The following is a 17,431-nucleotide window of genomic DNA, read 5'->3' on the forward strand; positions in this document are numbered from 1 at the left end:
AAAATACAGTGAAAATAATAAAATCCATGAAAAGATGACCCAGCTTTCAATTGTATCAAAGGCTCATAAACCTACTCTGTGCATTTTTACAGACTTAATTGAAATAATCAAGTTTAGAAAAGACATTTATATGCTGCAAAGGAACAATCTCTTGTTTTTTGTTCAGCACCTGCCTGGTGTTGTCATTTGGGTAATTATTTTCAAAGGAGATAGTGCCATAGTTGTGATATTTTGGATTTTTTTTTCTGTTCCTAGAGTGTTTCATTTTGTACTTTCTAATGATGTCAAGCCATTGCATTAAAGTCAAAGATGTAATAAAAAAGTGTGTAATGATTCCGAGCAATATACCATTTCCGATATAATACCTCTGATCTTTTTATTAATGAAAGTTAGTTTTCCCATAGTCACTCTGGAACTATATAAAGTGGAAATAAAGGTGGTGTTTCCAAGTAGAAGGTCCTTGTCTCCAGAATTATAGAGTGTAAATCCAATAACACAATCAACAAAACAAAAATTATCAAGCAACATTATATTAACAATTTCCTTCCATTCAGCTTCTGCTTCAATCCTGCTTACGGTAAGAAAGGAGACTTTTTTACTTCGGTTAGTAATGCAACACAGATAAACAGTCTGATTTTCCCATATACTGCTGAACTGAAAGTAACAAAAAAGTTTTCTTTGATTTCTAACATTTAGCAAATATGATTTGGAAATCCCTGATTTAGGGCTTGTCTTTACTGCTGCAGTGCAGACTATGGGACGGGGGGTGGGGTGCAGGGTGAATTGCAGAGAGCATCAAAATGTTATTCTCTAAACTGCCCTCTGTGGATGCTGCTGATGCAAATTAAATGGTACTTCGTTTACATCAACATAGTCCTGTTTGAAAGAGGATTATATTAATATCTGCTGCATTCTGCACTTTATATGTTGCAGCTTGCACTGCCAAATAGTGTAGACATCGCCTAAGAGTACAGGCCTGATTATCCTCTTGCATATGCTGGTTTAAATCAGAAGAAATTCCTTTGAAATCAACAAAGTTATTTTGGTGTAAAACTAGTATATAAATGTGTTAACCTGCTTCCGCTGAAATTCATGGAAAAACTCCCATTAACTTACTGATTTAGGATCAAACCCTGGAAGAGAGGAGGCTGAAGCCCTGAACATGAAACACCCTGGGGAAAATTTTCAAAAGCACGAGTGGCGGGTACACATCAAAAGTAAAACAAAGTTCAAAAGTGCCCAAGTGACATATTGAAAAGGTATTAAGCTGCTTAACTCCCATTGGAGTAATCTTCCCTGTGGTATTTCATGCTTTGGGCCTGATTCTGGTTTCAGTGGGAGTTAGTTTTCTAAATACCTTTAAAAATCCCATCAAAGTCACTTGCAGAGGGGCTTCGGCACTTTTGGAAATTTTACCCCTAAATCTCAATTAAAATCAATGGGAGGTAGCATCCAACTGCTATTTTTCCCTTGAAAAATCTTTCCCCAATGCGTTCTTTAAAAAAAAACACATAACTGTAACGGGGGATGGAAAGATTTCTGGAATATCAAGAAAGGAATGGAAGACTTCATGGAGGCAAGGAGATGGTTTAAACAAACAAAGTTTTAGTTTTGATAAAAAGTAAATTGTATTTAAAAGTAGTTATCTAATACAAGAAATAATTTACTAAATTATTATAATATCCACAGGTCTTTTGAGATTATTTGCTGAAATTTAAAATTAAAATTTCCAAAACAGTCTATGGAATCTGGAGAGGAAAAAAGGCACACAATGTGAAAAATCTTCTTCCAGATTTCCATTAACTCTGCTCTAATCCTTACAATATAATTATATACTGGAACACAAAAGGCAAAGATACCTCACTTTTAGTTAGGATAGCTCAAAATATATGCTTGATCATGGATCTTTTAGGCATGAAACAAGAGAATGTCTCCTTGTGAGAAGCAAGGATGCATAAAAGTTGAAAACATCTGTTTATTTTTAAGAGAGGTTTAAAAAAGGAATATCAACATATTTAATTCTAATAAAGTGATGGCATAATGCTACCAGTCAAGGAGATTCCAAGAGCAGACAGTAATTATAGTGCTGTAGAATGAGAGTGCTTTTCAACAGAGACTAAAATGAACTGTCACTGAAACAAAATTTATATTCATTGAAATGTTTAATTATGTGACTTTTGTTTTGTTCTGTTCTTTTGCAGCTTAATAACTTCTCATATTTTAGCTCCAGAACAGTTTTTAGTCATCACTGTTTGACTGGAATACTTTATTCGGGAAAAGTTAATGCCTGAAAAAGCAAACGACATGTCATTAGCCTTATTTCGTAAGTTTCAACAACAGATTTACAATTCATAGATTATAATGCCAGCATGTGCTGTTGTGATCATCTAGTCTTATCTCCTGCCTAACACAACAATGGAACATGGCTTTTCTAGGTACAATTTCATCTCTAACCCCTGTATTTCCAAAAAAACTGGTGGAGATTTAACTATGCAATGCAGCAGTTATTTTTAATGTAGTATAATCACTCAAGACCAAATTCTCTACTGGTGTCAACAGTCACAGAACTATAATTGTTTTTAAAATGCCTGGTGGTAAATTATATTAAGGGAGATGTGCCAGAGACTCCATGAAGTCTAATAGAGACTCTACCATTGTTTTTGATTTTACATGGGAGGTGCTCAGACTCTACAATGAAGGGCAGCAGTATAAAACCTAAAACAGATAAAATTGTACTTCTGCATATCAAGGGCATTTAGAGCATTGTCTATATGTACCATTTTTTCATCATTTGCATAAATATAAATAAATAAAAATAAAAAATAACCTAAAGGCACCATCTTGGTTCACACTTATTCTTGACACTGAAGTTCATGACAGGGAACAGTTGTACAGTACTTACTCCAGTTTTTCTTGGGCAACAGAGAATCTAATCCACTAATTTCAGTGGAGTTATTCTGGATTTACTCTGTGGTAAATGAAGGCAGCAAAAGGCCCATACAGCCTAAGCCAAAACCCACTGAAATCAGTGAGTCTTTCTATTGATTTTAATGAGGTCTGCAACACCCTATAATCTTTTAAAAAGTCTGCAAAGAAAAGCCAGGTAAACTAAATTGTAAATTGTAGAATGAAAAATAAACATATCATTTAGTTTCATGCTCTATTAAAAAGGAATTATTAAAGGATGTCACAAGATAAATGGTAGCAGATTTCAGCAAGGAAGGGTGAGGTAAATACAATGCTCTGTTTGAATGAAATTTTTCTCTCCAACAGCTTATTTTCAGCAGAATATAACAATAATGCAAATAGAAGGTAATAAATAAATGTGTCTCAGCAGAGCAATTGTGTTCATATCTCCATTCGTCTGATAATTTCCAGCGGTCTACTGTTATAGCATAGTAATAATAAACTCACTCAGAAGGAAAGAATATTGCCTCTCTTGCTCTCACTGGAGCCAAGCTGAGTTGGCAAAACTATCATTGGTGTGTTCATAGATGAAATAGAACTTAAATTTCACAGATCTTAAATTAAGTTCCAATTTGTGTCAGTCAGTTCTAGAAGGTTCATTGAGATCAGGTGTATTAGTCACAGAATGGTTAAAGCCCTTTTTCCTATGAACTGAAAAAGATTACCACAGGTTAATTATGGACAACTTAGTCTAATTAAAGGCATCTTGTTGTTAGGCCTGAATGAAGATATTGCAGACAAAACCAGGTATGCCAACCTGACCAAAGTCAGGCTAACAGAGGTTTGTGGGTAATTCCTGAGTGGAAAACACTGAGAAGCAGCAGCATGTCTCACAAGCGCTGGGAAAAAGTGAGATAAGAGAGAAGCTGCATTCCTGTCATAGTACCAGATGTGCTGTGTTAGGGCAGCTCCTTCGAAGAACTGATAAGAGCCCTAGTTTCCCAGCCTCCTTGTTTTCACTCCCTGGTTTTGTTCTTTGTTTGTTTTTAACTCCCCTATATTTCTAACTTTAGGCATGCATGTATACTAAAAGGTGCCTAGTTTCTAGTTGTGTAATAACCTTAGTCCCAGATTTGGACCTTAGCGTCCAAAATATGGGGGTTAGCATGAAAACCTCCAAGCTTAGTTACCTGCTTGGACCTGGTACCTGCTGCCACCACCCAAAAAATTAGAGTGTTTTGGGGCACTCTGGTCCCTCTGAAAAACCTTCCCTGGGGACCCCAAGACCCAAATCCCTTGAGTCTCACAACCAAGGGAAATAATCCTTTTTCCCTTCCCCCCTCCAGGTGCTCCTGGAGAGATACACAGACACAAGCTCTGTGAAACTACACAGAGGGACTCCCCCTCTCCGTTCCCAATCCTGGAAACAAAAGTACTTTCCTATTTCCCCAGAGGGAATGCAAAATCAGGCTAGCGATCCAACACACAAATCTCCCCTTGATTTCTTCCTCCCACCAATTCCCTGGTGAGTACAGACTCAATTTCCCTGAAGTAAAGAAAAACTCCAACAGGTCTTAAAAGAAAGCTTTATATAAAAAGAAAGAAAAATAAGTACAAATGTTCTCTCTGTATTAAGATGATACAACACAGGGTCAATTGCTTAAAAGAATATTGAATAAACAGCCTTATTCAAAAAGAATACCAATCAAAGCACTCCAGCACTTATATTCATGCAAATACCAAAGAAAAGAAACCATATAACTTACTATCTGATCTCTTTGTCCTTACACTTAGAAACAGAAGACTAGAAAGGAGAACTACTTCTCCAAAGCTCAGAGAAAGCAGGCAGACGGAAAACAAAGACAAAAGACTCAGACACTCAATTCCCTCCACCCAAAGTTGAAAAAATCCGGTTTCCTGATTGGTCCTCTGGTCAGGTGCTTCAGGTGAAAGAGACATTAACCCTTAGCTATCTGTTTATGACAAGTTGTTAAAAGAAGGGGGTGGGTTGCTCCAGTGAATAATTTATGACGCGACGGAACTGTCTATATAGGCTTATACTAAGATATAAAGAGCAGGCTGGTTGTCTCTGGAGACGAGCTGCTCTCTATTGATGCGTGCACTTGTCAATAAAGAGCTTTTGATCGGACCTTGCTGGTGTTGCCTGTCTCTCTCGCGGTCAGACAATGAACTTTGCCGTCTGGGTTAGAGTCCCTGACATTGTGACTTTTAAAAATCTTCTCCGGTGAGAGAAAAAAGGGAGTAGGGATGAGAAACAGGATGCAGAAGGGTTGTGTGCAGCCAGGAGACAAGGTTTCTCCAATGTAAAGAGCTGGTTTTTCTGATAAAGGGAAATCTTGTGTATATTTCTGTTTGGGGAAGGAGTCTTGGTTCCCAGCATAGCTGGGCCCAAAGTGTATTAGAGAGGGTAGCTAGCATAAGAAGAAGAAATACTGTGATGGGAGTTAGGAAATGTAATTTTTCTTTTTATTTAAAGAAGCTTGTGGGCCATCCCTAAGGCCTACCCTGTAAATATTGTAATTAAACCAATGTGAAGTACTAAACCTCAGGAGTGGGACTGATTTACCCCAGGACCCATCAATGCCAGAGGGAGAAATGCTGAAGCCTGATGTGACAAAACAGGCTCATTGTCACACAATATAAATGGAGAAGCAATGAAAACCTTGTAGGCATTTTGAGGGGTTAGGTCAAAATCTGTTTGCTCTTAAACTGTAATAAATCCAGAGTATCCATTAAAATCAATAGATACTCCAGATTCACAATGATGTAACTGGGAAAGTCTACCCCTTTAAATTCAAGTTAGTACAGAAGCAGCAACTTACTTATTTTGTGATGTCACAAGATAATTGCATAAGTGAATACTATACTGCATTTAACAGAAAGCATATAGCACAATTAACCAGTAATTGCACTGGAAATAATAGCAAATAATGTACATTCAGTATAAGTTTAACTAATTCTGTAAATTGTTCCTCTGCTGAAATCACCTCCTATGGTCCTGACCCTGCAAACATCTACTTGTGTGTAATTCCTGTCACATGAATAGTTCCTTTGGAAAGCTGGAGAATGTTTCTTCTTTTACTGTGGTCATTTACTAGTGCATAACAAACTAGTGTTTGCTCCCTCCCAAAATCAGAATTTGGGTAAATGAGAATCCATAACAACAGTGAGGCGGCAAGGAGAAAGGGAGACCCATGGAACCAAATTCTCCAGACAATTCTTTAAGTTGTCTCTAAGGAAAATATCAGTGTGACTTTTTTCCACTCATGAGTATCTATTCTTAACAGATGAAATTCAGTAATATGGCAGAAAGCCAGGACAAGGGAATTTTCATCCCTTAAATCCAATTTAAGCCCTCTTTTGAGAACATGGCATGAATGGAACCCTAAGTTTGTATTAGGGCTTGTGTAACTGCCTCTTGCAGTTTTTTTTTGGGGGGCGGGAGGGCACTGTCAAGTCCTCATCAATTGCCCATGGGGCAGCCTCTTGAACTGTTTCAGACTTTTCCTAACTGATCTCCCTCTCTTCATCTCCAATTATCCTAGTCCATCAACTTGACCTAAAATGAGTCACTCAGCCCTTAAACTCTAGGCCTTACAGTTTTCCTTTGTCTCCCTATTGGTATCTTAGAGAAAGTCTAGGATAGGACTGTTACCCCTCTGCTATCTTAGGTCTTTCTTCCTCATGGGCTCTTTCTGTTCTTCTTTTATTGCTGGGCTTGTTTTCCTTATTGATCACAGCTGTGGGTGCATGCCTCCATGACTGGCAGTTCTGACAGCTATTTTGGGCATGGTCCACCTAGTTGCTTGCCACCTAGTCCTCTCCCTTCTGCCTATACTCAGTATTGGGTTTGTAACCCCCATTAAAATCCTCAATAAACCTGAAGAAGGTAAATGTTGATGTGTAAGCCAGGTAGCAGCTGGGGGAGGAGGGAGAAAGAGAAAAGAAAGATAAGATGCTTGAGTTATATAGACAAAACAGTAGGAAGCTGGAAAGCATATAATGCAAGGAGTGAGAGGAAATGTGGGTAAAGGAATGGGGTAGGAATGAAAAGTCTGGAATTTGACTATTTAGTTTACTTTCAGTTTAGTCAAAAGTGAAATACAGAATCAGAACTGTGCCCAAATGGGCCTCATTTCCGCAGTATTTTGCAAGACAATCGTTCTGTTGTCCCAGTGGTACTTGTACATACATGAAAACCAGAAGATTAGATCATGCAGGTGCAAGTTATAGTACACTATTATTATTAATAAACTATTAATGTTCATTTAGGACCACAGAGAGACCATGAAGGACATAATTCTCCATTCCTTTATGCTGATTTGACACTGGTGTTGATCCATTGACTTAATTGGAGCTAAATTGGTGTAACAGAGTGGAGAATAATGATAAGGCTCACTTATTATAATTTGTAGGCTGCCATGGGAATATTTGTACTATTTTTTATCATTCTTGTGAAAACCTTTTAAGATAAAAAGTCCATAATAGACAGTGAACGAGTGTATCAAAAGAGAGAATTACATCTGTCCTTATAAACGGTTTCATTATTTTTGTTCTCACCCCTTTGAAAAATATAGCTTTGGTGGATGTAAAGAAATGAGAAAAAACCCACAAGACAAGTGGTTTGCTATTTTTGTAAGCTATTATTGGTTGGCCCTTTGTTTTTCTCTCCACATGACTTGGTGTATCCTGTTCTTTCCAGTATATGCTATCTTAAATTTTCCTGCTGTCATGTTATTGTGATAACAGCCACAATCTGTCAAGTTCCCAATTTGTGAAATGCCCAGTTTATACACTTTAAGGCCAGAAGGGATCATCATGATCATCTAGTTTGACCCCTGCACATTGCAGGCAACAGAACCTCATCCATCCACTCTGGTAATAGACCCATAACCTCAATCAAAGGAAGCTGTGCACACAGAGGGCTTCCAAGATCCAACCTAGTGGTTCTAAGGGCCAGGTTTTAATCTCCAGGACATCAGTGTGAATAGTGGATCTATTGACTGCCATAGAAAAGCACAGTTCTTACAGTCAGGTTTCTTGTGCGAATACTGGCATTTCCAACTTCAGAATTGCTTTTCACAAATATTCAGCTATAATCCCCTAACAATCTCCATTTTAGTGAACATTCCTGCTAGTATAGGGAGTCCTTGGCCTTACAACACCCGACTTACGTCGGATGCCACTTGCAATGCTTTTAAATTGACTGCCTGTTTCGCCCCTACAATACTTTTTTCACCCTTGGGATAATCAATTTGCCTAAAGACAGGTTTCAGAGTAGCAGCCGCGTTAATCTGTATCAGCAAGCCAGTAACAAATGTGAACTCCTGGATCACTATGCCAGTCTTACCATGTTTCAGAGTAGCAGCCGTGTTAGTCTGTATCCGCAAAAAGAACAGGAGTACTTGTGATACCTTAGAGACTAACAAATTTATTTGAGCATAAGCTCTCATAGGCTACAGCCCACTTCATCGGATATATAGAATGGAACATACAGTAAGAAGATATTTATACATACAGAGAACATGAAAAGGTGGAAGTACCGATACCAACTGTAAAAGGCTAATTAATTAAGAGAAGCTATTATCAGCAGGGGAGAAAAACTTTAGAAGTGATAATCAAGATGGCCCATTTCGGACAGTTGGTACGAAGGTGTGAGGATACTTTAACATGGGGAAATAGATTCAATTAGTGTAATGACCGAGCCATTCCCATTCTCTGTTCAAATCTAAGTTAATGGTATCTAGTTTGTCTATTAATTCAAGTTCTTGAGAAGCTACCTGCCAGGCTGCAGGCCCTGAGGGAAGGGCCTAGCCGGTGCAAAGGGGCCAAAGGGGAAGCGGCCCAGGGAGAGAGGCTCACAAGAGGAGAGAAGGAGAGCAGGAAGGCTGCCACCGAAGAGTCTCTGGGTCGGGACCCAGTGTAGACTGCAGGCCTCAGTCCCCCCATTCCCCTTTGCACGAACACCCAGCCAGTAGATGTGATGAGAGTGGACTGCACCAGACCCCTGACGCTAGGGGTTAGACTTTGGAGTGTGGTTGACTATGGTGGATGGGGCACAGAGAAGGACTGCTGATAACACCAGACCCACAGAAGAGGATGAGACCGGAGCAGTGGGCATTTCCAGAGGGCAGTGTCCTAAAGAGGATGCCACCGAGTGGGAAGCAACGTGGGTTCAGATAACACCACCAAAGGAGTAGAGGATGGATGGGACTCCACCAGCAGTGGGCGCCCCGCTGAGGACTGAGCTAATTCTCTGAGCAACCAGCGGGAGGTGCCACAGTGGTGAGTCCCAACACCATTACAAGTCATTGGGCCTGATTCTTCTTTCACTTATACTGTTTTTACACCAGCATAATTCAATTAAATTCCATGGAGTTGCCTCAGATTTTCACCAACGTAAAATAGGAGAATCTGTAACTCCACTGAAGCCAATGTAGTTACTTCCAGTTTAAAATGATGTAATGGAAATCAGAATCTGGATATTTTTCTTGCATAATGTTGACTTTTTTTATTCATTGTTCATTCTCTCCCCTGTTCTCATTCGCTGTTTATAACTTCACTAGTCTAAAATAAAGGAGTTCCATTCAATTTTCTGATGTGCATTTGTATATTAACTGCAAAATAATCTGTTCAAACTTCTAATGAATATTCAAATAGAATTTGCGTAGACATACAGTGTTTCCACATCCTTTGTATGTTCCATATTTACAACCATTCTGGTGAATCTATCTGCTTCTCCTCTTGCTCACACTGGTATACATCAAGAGTAACTATTGAATTAATTCCATTGTGCTATAATGTCATTCTAGGAAAGACCCAACTGTCAGTACAGTACAGCCACTGGTTCCTACACCACAGGTTCCTACCATAATATGCAGGCAGGAGTATCTTTTTACAAATGTCTCACTTTATTATTGTGCACAGCGAGCATACTGTTAACTTAATATGGCATCATGAAGCATTCATGAACTCTTTATGTGTCCTGGTGTTGGACAGAAAGAATAGCTGTTCATCTTTTTCTATGGTACCACTTTCCTAAGCGAAGAATGATGAAAAAAGGTGTCTACCAGTCAGACAGTGTGTGGTGGGTATCCAGATTCACAAAAACTTGGACACTTCCATTGTAATGTAATAAAGGATTAACAGGAAGGCTAAAAAATGTTATTACCTTCAAGTCACCTTGCCCATCTATGCAGCTCTCGGTGCACCACAGTTACAATTAAGATTCGATTTGGTATTCATTGTTAACATTAATTAGAATGAATCCATTATGCATTCTGCTTGATGTTTTGTGCATTTCCACAGAGCTTTCATTGCAGCTCAGTGTTAATTAAACTTTAATTGTGGATGCTTAGTTACATGACTGTCAACCTGCCAAGTCCCATATATGTGATACCAGCCTTTACAATGCATGACAGACTGAAAATAAGGGACATAATGAAAAACATAAAGAGTGAAGTGAAGAATGATGTGGAGGTTCATCTCTTTGACATACGTTACATATTCTAACACCCCAGCTCCAAGAGTCAGCATTTCTTTTTCCAGCAATTTAGGAAGAGAGTATCAGTTACATTATTACCAGGTTTATATGCAACCAAAATACATCAATGGCCTGTCTTGTAATGGTGCAGTTGGGGTGTGGCTAAATGAAATATTGCTCTATAAAGGGCCTGATCCTATAATTATTAATCATGCAACACTCATGTTAAAAACTATGGGAATTTTGGCTTTGCAAGAACTGTCAGGACAGGCCAGAGTTCTGTTTTTTTACTAAAAACAGCATTTTCAGATATCATTGTAAAAAGTTCTGTTCTGTCCTTTTAAGGGGACGCTATCAGATATTTATATTAGAAATTGTTTTCTTTCCACTATTTGTGTTACCATTTTAGAACAAAGAATTATTATTTTCCAGTCTAAAAGAAGTTTTAAGATTTGAACAAACTCCCATTAAAATTAAGGGAAAGACTCCTATTGATCTCAATGAGAACTGACTAGGGCCCTGATCCCAGTCTAAAACTGTTTTATTTAGTGAACTAGATTGCAGCTAATTTGTGTATGTTCGGACACAGGTCAATGTATGGCTTTGACTCATTGACATCTTTGCTTACTATCAGTATTATTATATGAGCATAAGCTTTCGTGGGCTACAAAAGCTTATGTTCAAATAAATTTGTTGATCTCTAAGGTGCCACAAGTACTCCTGCTCTTTTTGCGGATACAGACTAACACGGCTGCTATTCTGAAACCTATTAATATTATTATAGTGTCAGAAGCGTATCACTAAAAATGTTACATATACTTTTTTTGTTGACCTACTGCCTCTCCAGCAACAAAGTCAGTTTATGCTAGGGTCTTGTATAAACAGTGGGTATGAGTTCCAAGAGCACAGAGATTTTTTATTTTGTAAAAGTGAATATTGGCTTTAAAGTGTATAGCCATGCCATTTGCCATTGAGTAGGTAGATAATTTATTCTATTTAGGTTCTCTTCTTCTACTGCACGCACCACCGTGGTCTCTGAGCATCTTTAAGTACAGGCCTTCACAAACCTTCCCCAGCATTCTTGAGTTAACAAGACTATACTAGCCTAAGGCATCAAAAGTGCAAAAGAAGAAGAAAAAAGAGAAGCTTTGCTATTAGTCAGTTTGCATAATTGTTTGTGTTAAAATTTAAAAAGTAAATCTAATGCAAGTGTCAAGATAAAAGGGTAAAATCAATACTATAATTCTGTAGATATAATAATCTGTATGCCTGGCAAAGTGTAATATGTAAGAGTTCTTTGATTCTTTTCCATTTTACTTGTTTGGATACCCAGGAAAAAAAATACACAAGAGTACAAATGGATCAACAAATAGTTTGTTAATGGGTCTCAGTTTAATACTTTGTTAGTGGTTCTAAGCAATTCCAAGTCTTAGCACTGGACTCCCAACTATGATAAGACATTCCAAGTGCAGTCAAAAATTATGATGGGGAAGCTGCTCTTAGGACGACTCTGCTTTATTGAGTTAAAGAGCTGAATTCTAGCGATACATAAATAAATGAATAATCCTCAGAACAAGCATAAAAGTGCAAAAGCTGGTTAAGAAGATGGTGCTTGAAATCACAATACTAAGGCATCATTATAGCTCAAACTCCCTACTAGTATATGGCTTCCCAGAACCATACCTTAATGGACAGAGTGATATTACTGCATCCTAAACTCATTCCTCACTGTGAGGTTACTTTTTTTTGGCAGGTGATACTGTGACTGCATGTATACTTGTGACAATATCTGTTAGTAGGTTTTTCCCCTGAGTGTCAAGTTTTGTTATTCTATTTGACAAAAATTAGAGAGTGAATGACTTCTGTGAGTCTAAAATGAAAATGTGTGGAAGCATATTTCTCTGCAATATATTATGTTGTTATCTTATTATTCTGATCCACTCAGCTGTATAGTAAAGAATTCAGTATCCTTTTCCTCCCTCCTCCATATAAGCAATACAGATTTGCCATCAGAAACTAAAATGAAAAGCAGTTATTTTTTCTTAAATACATCAATCATAAAAGAGGAGAAGAACATGAAAATGTGCTTATGTTTTAAAGTTTACAATTCAGGCAGCTATCAAAGATTTTGTTCTTATTACCGTGAAATGAAAAGGCAATTTTAAAGACATAATTCAAAACATAGCAGTTTGTGCTTACAGCAATCATAATGAGAAAATACTGCAGATATGCATGAATATCCCCATAAGAAAAATATGAGTCTGTCTGAAAAATGTAATTGTTACTCGCTTCAAGTTTCTCTTAGTTCCTACAACGTTTCATAAAACAACAAACTCATGACTTTGTCTAACATGTTATAACCAAACATAGTGTGACATCATGTTACAGCTGATAATATAAGAATGGGTGAGATCCTCAGTTGAAAATGTACATACCTGATTATTTGGTCTATTTATTTGGAGAAAGATGAGAGAAGCATATATCACTAGTGATTAACCTCAGTTTAAATTTGAACGAACAGTCAAAAGTTTGGATGCTACTTATCCAAACCTATTTCATTCTCATAAAACCGGACTGTCTCATGATGATGATTAGAGTACTTCTTGGTTTGGTTCAGCTTGAAAATACCAAATAACTGATTTTTCATTCATATCTCAACATATTCATAAATGATCTGGAAAAGGGGATAAACAGTGAGATGGCAAAAATTGCAGATGACACAAAACTACTCAAGATAGGTAAATCCCAGGCAGGCTGCAAAGAGTTACAAAGGCATCTCACAAAAATGAGTGACTGGGCAACAAAATGGCAGATGAAATTCAGTGTTGACAAATGCAAAGTAATGTACATTGGAAATCATAATCCCAGCTATACATATAAAATGACGGGGTCTAAATTAGCTGTTACCACTCAAGAAAGAGATCATGGAGTCTTTGTGGATAGTTGTCTGAAAACATCCACTAAATGTGCAGCGGCAGTCAAAAAAGTGAGCAGTATGTTGGGAATCATTAAGAAAGGGATAATAAGATGGAATATATCATATGATCTCTATATAAATCCATTGTACGTCCCCCTCTTGAATACTGTGTTCAGATGTGGTCTTCCCATCTCATAAAAGATATATTAGAATTGAAAAAGGTTCAGAAAAGAGCAACAAAAATGATTGGGGGTATGGAACACTTTTCAAATGAGGAGAGACTAATAAGACTGGGACTTCTCAGCTTGGAAATGAGATAACTAAGGAGGGATATGATAGAGAGATATAAAATCATGACTGGTGTGGAGACAGTAAATAAAGAATTGTTATGTACTTCTTCTCATAACACAAGAACTAGGGGTCACCAAATGAAATTAATAGGTAGCAGTTTAAAACAAAAAAAAGGAAGTATTTCTTCACACAACACACAGACAAAACTCTAACAGGGTTCAAAAAAGAACTAGATAAGTTCATGGAGGATAGCCAAGATGAGCCGGGATTCAAACCCATGCTCTGAAGTCTCCCTAGACTCTGTTTGCCAGAAGCTGGGAATGGGCAACAGGGGATGGATAACTTGATGATTAAATGGTCTGTTCATTCCCTCTGAAGCAAGTGTCATTGGCCGCTGTCAGAAGATACAAAACGGGGCCAGATGGACCATTGGTCTGATCCAGTATGGCCATTCTTATGTTTTCTCCTCACATCCTGCAGCCAGATAAAAACAGCAAGATTGAATAAAGATCAGAATCAAGGTAAAAAAATATTGTGGGTATAGACTAACACGGCTGCTAGTCTGAAAGGTAAATAGAATGACTCCACTGAAATCATTATGGTGTAAAACTAGAATGAGACCAGAATCCAGTCCAAAAAGTATTGAGGAGCATAGCTTTTTTCCAGTCAAACTTATATAAAACCTCAACAAGAAAAAAAAAACCCTCAGTGTTAGTTTTGGGGAAAAGGTTTGTATCAGAGTTTATTTTATACAAATCTATTTGCTTATCCCTAAAAGTCAGCCAAAGACAGATATGTTCTCTCTATCTCAAAGTAGAAACATTATAGCTGACAGTTTGGTGCAACACAGGTCTAAAAAGAATGTTTGAAATAGAGCTGATAGCTAAACAGTTGCATTATCTTCACTGATTGTCAAAAACGGTGGGATGGAAATTGCATAATTGTTGAATGAAAATCTCCAAAAAAATTCAGTGAGCTGTCTTATTGCTGTAGCCTTGTCCTCCTTACCCATCACTGTGTTTGTTATGTCACACTGTGATCCTTGTTCTCCCACTCCAGGCACTTTCTGCTTTTCCATCTGAGAGCTTGCGGGGGAATAAAATTATCAACAAGTCTTGTCATGTTCAAGGCTAGTGCTTGATAATGCCTGGGTGGAAGTTCCACTATCTGTGATTGCTGAAGGGAAATATTTAAAGAGATTTTTCATGTATACAGCAAACTCTTGGCTGGTTTGGCTTGATGGATGGTCTTTTCTTCCCACTGAAAGAAATTCTTAATTAACCGAAGGCACCATTTTAGTAATAATGCTGCTGCCATGGGAGCTGAAAAATGCACCATATTAAATTGGACAGACCCACAGAGTTGAGAGGCTACACTGGTCTGATTACTGCTTTTCAGTTACACCTGTGCCAAGTGAGTGCAAATCACAGGTGTAACTGGCTACACAAGATGACAGGCAGTAGAGAATCAAGCCCATCATCTGCAGAAGGAAAGTGATTTGACCTTTTATTTCCAGGTGTCAAAGGACAACTGCAAGATGCCCATGATGGCAGATTAGGATTTGTAAATAGCATAAAAAGAGGGAACCCCTGGAAGAGGCAGTGATAAACCAATACCAGGCTAAGGAGACCAAAAATTGTTAAAAAAGCAAATGGATGGAACCCACATGAGATTAAGACACCTGAAAGTCCTAAACATTGTAATGCATCTATCGTGTGACACCTGTCCCCTTCAGCAGGCTTCATTGCTATCAAGTATAGATGGATTTAAATCTGGTCCCTGAAATGTGTCTCAATTAAGTGAAGTTCCTAGTTAAGCACTTTGCACTTAACTGAATTGTTTGGTCTCTGATGCCATGAGACAGTAATGGGGAGACAGAGGGGTGGAGTCTCTGTCTTCCTCATATTGTGGCTAGTTGGGGTATATCCTTCTGCAGCTGGGGGCGAGATCCAGGTGAGGGCCCCAGTAGAGGGAAGGAACATTTGAAAAGGTCTGAAAGCACACAGGGTATATCTACACTGGAGCTGGAAGGTGTAATTTCCAGCTTGAGTAAATCTTGTTCTGATCAAGGCAGGGTGTTAAAAATACAGCATATCTGCAATGGTGCAGGCTTTGGAAGGGGCTAGCTGCCCACAGTATAATTCCATCTGAGACAGTAGGCTCATACTTGGGGTGGCTAGCCCCTCCTGCTGCTCGCATCGCTACAGCTACATGCTATTTTTTAGCACACTAGCTCATTCAGACGTAGAGCAGGTTTGTCTACTTGAGCTGAAAATTCTAACTTCAGTCTAGATGTACTCAAGCTTTCAGTGTTCCCTCTGGTAAGCTCTGCTCTACAGTCCTACAGCACAGATGTTAAAAATAGAAAGATTATACTGCAATCCTTCACTGGGATCTTAACCCCCAAGCCAAACAAAATTCCAAGAGATTTCAGGTACTGGCTCCTAGATGACCTTTCTCTATGACCAGTGCCAGTTTGCTTCAGGGCAGGACTACTTTCTCCAGGATACTGAAAGAGGTAAGAAGCCTTCCATTTCTATTTGCCAAGAGAAAAAATCCAGAATCACTCAGTCCATTGGAGCTGGAAGTGTCTCTGTAGTCACTAATAGACATTCACAGCATGCCCTTGCCTAACTTGACCATAATGGGGAAAAAAGGACATACTTGAGGCAACATTTTTAAGGTAATGAAATATTCATAGAAAGACAAAAATACACCTAGAATGTGTGGTAAAACTTAAACATCATTGAAGCCCAAATATAGCTATTCATAGTAATTGTTGGGTTGAAATTTAGGTCATCAGAAATAAAAAAAATCACCCATTCATACAGTCCACCTTAGCAGCTGGAGAAATGTTCTTAATTCCTGTTGTCAAGGCCCTATCCCTTAGTTTCTTTCATTAGTAATCAGGAAATATTCCTAGGAAATATTGAAGTGAATATTTATTGTGGGTAAGAGCTGAGACTACTCAATTTGGACAGTTGTTCGGGGATCCTGATTTGAAATTGTACCAAGAGATATGTAATAACATGAATAAGACCAAGATCCCATATTTTCAATATTGACAAGTCAGACATTTTATTGTAAAATCTGGATATGAGGCAGACCTTTAACCATATTTGTTCAGTTGACCCAGGAGCAAGCTGGAACAAAAGGTTTAATTGCTAAAATTTATACAGTTTTGACTGAAAAAGATATTTATAAGAGAATAATCCAGACAAAAAGGTGTGACAGAGCTTTGGACAGAGATATGAATGAGTGGGAATAGAGACATACATCTTCAGTTTGTATAGCTCAATTTATTTATAAATTACTGAATAGGTAGCATTTGACTCCAATTAAGATCTAACATATTTCTAGTGAGGCACTGTTGGAGGGATTGTAGGGAATGGGGAACATACTTGCACATCTGGTGTTTGTGTCCAGGAATTAGATGATTTGGGGAAAAAATATTAAACAGATTCATCTTATGACAAAATGCTGGCTTCTTAGAAATCCCCTGACCTGCTTACTTAACACTCCGGTAAAGGCTCTACATTTTAAACATAATGACAAATTGTTTTTTGTTATTGTTAGCAGCTAAACTTTTTGTTGCATATTACTGGAAAAAAGTGACCCATCTTCCTATGGAGTTGTGGTGTAATCAAATATGGACTATCCTTATAATGGAAAAGCTTTCACACCATACACAAGAAAAGCACTAAAAAGAGGATAGGTATTTAGAGAATTCGTCACTCTTTTTAGCATACTCAGAGGAAGGCTTCCCAGCCAGCAAGCCAGAAACTTTAGCCAAGTTCTTTGAAAATTAACCT

The 17,431-nt window shown here is 38.1% G+C and overlaps 1 long non-coding RNA gene across 1 annotated transcript in view; it reads right to left on the bottom strand.

Annotated features, from left to right (window-relative positions):
• Positions 1-3,956: 3,956 nt before the first annotated feature.
• The window catches only part of LOC127049364 (uncharacterized), a 439,699-nt gene continuing 426,224 nt past the window's right edge, over positions 3,957-17,431 (bottom strand). The window contains exons 2-3 of the long non-coding RNA XR_007773965.1: positions 4,892-5,147; positions 3,957-4,011 (exon numbers count right to left, since the gene is read on the bottom strand). This is a non-coding gene — a long non-coding RNA (uncharacterized LOC127049364). The remainder of the gene's footprint in view (positions 4,012-4,891; positions 5,148-17,431) is intronic.

Source organism: Gopherus flavomarginatus, chromosome 4, assembly GCF_025201925.1.
Source record: "Gopherus flavomarginatus isolate rGopFla2 chromosome 4, rGopFla2.mat.asm, whole genome shotgun sequence".
In the NCBI taxonomy this organism is placed as follows: domain Eukaryota; kingdom Metazoa; phylum Chordata; order Testudines; family Testudinidae; genus Gopherus; species Gopherus flavomarginatus.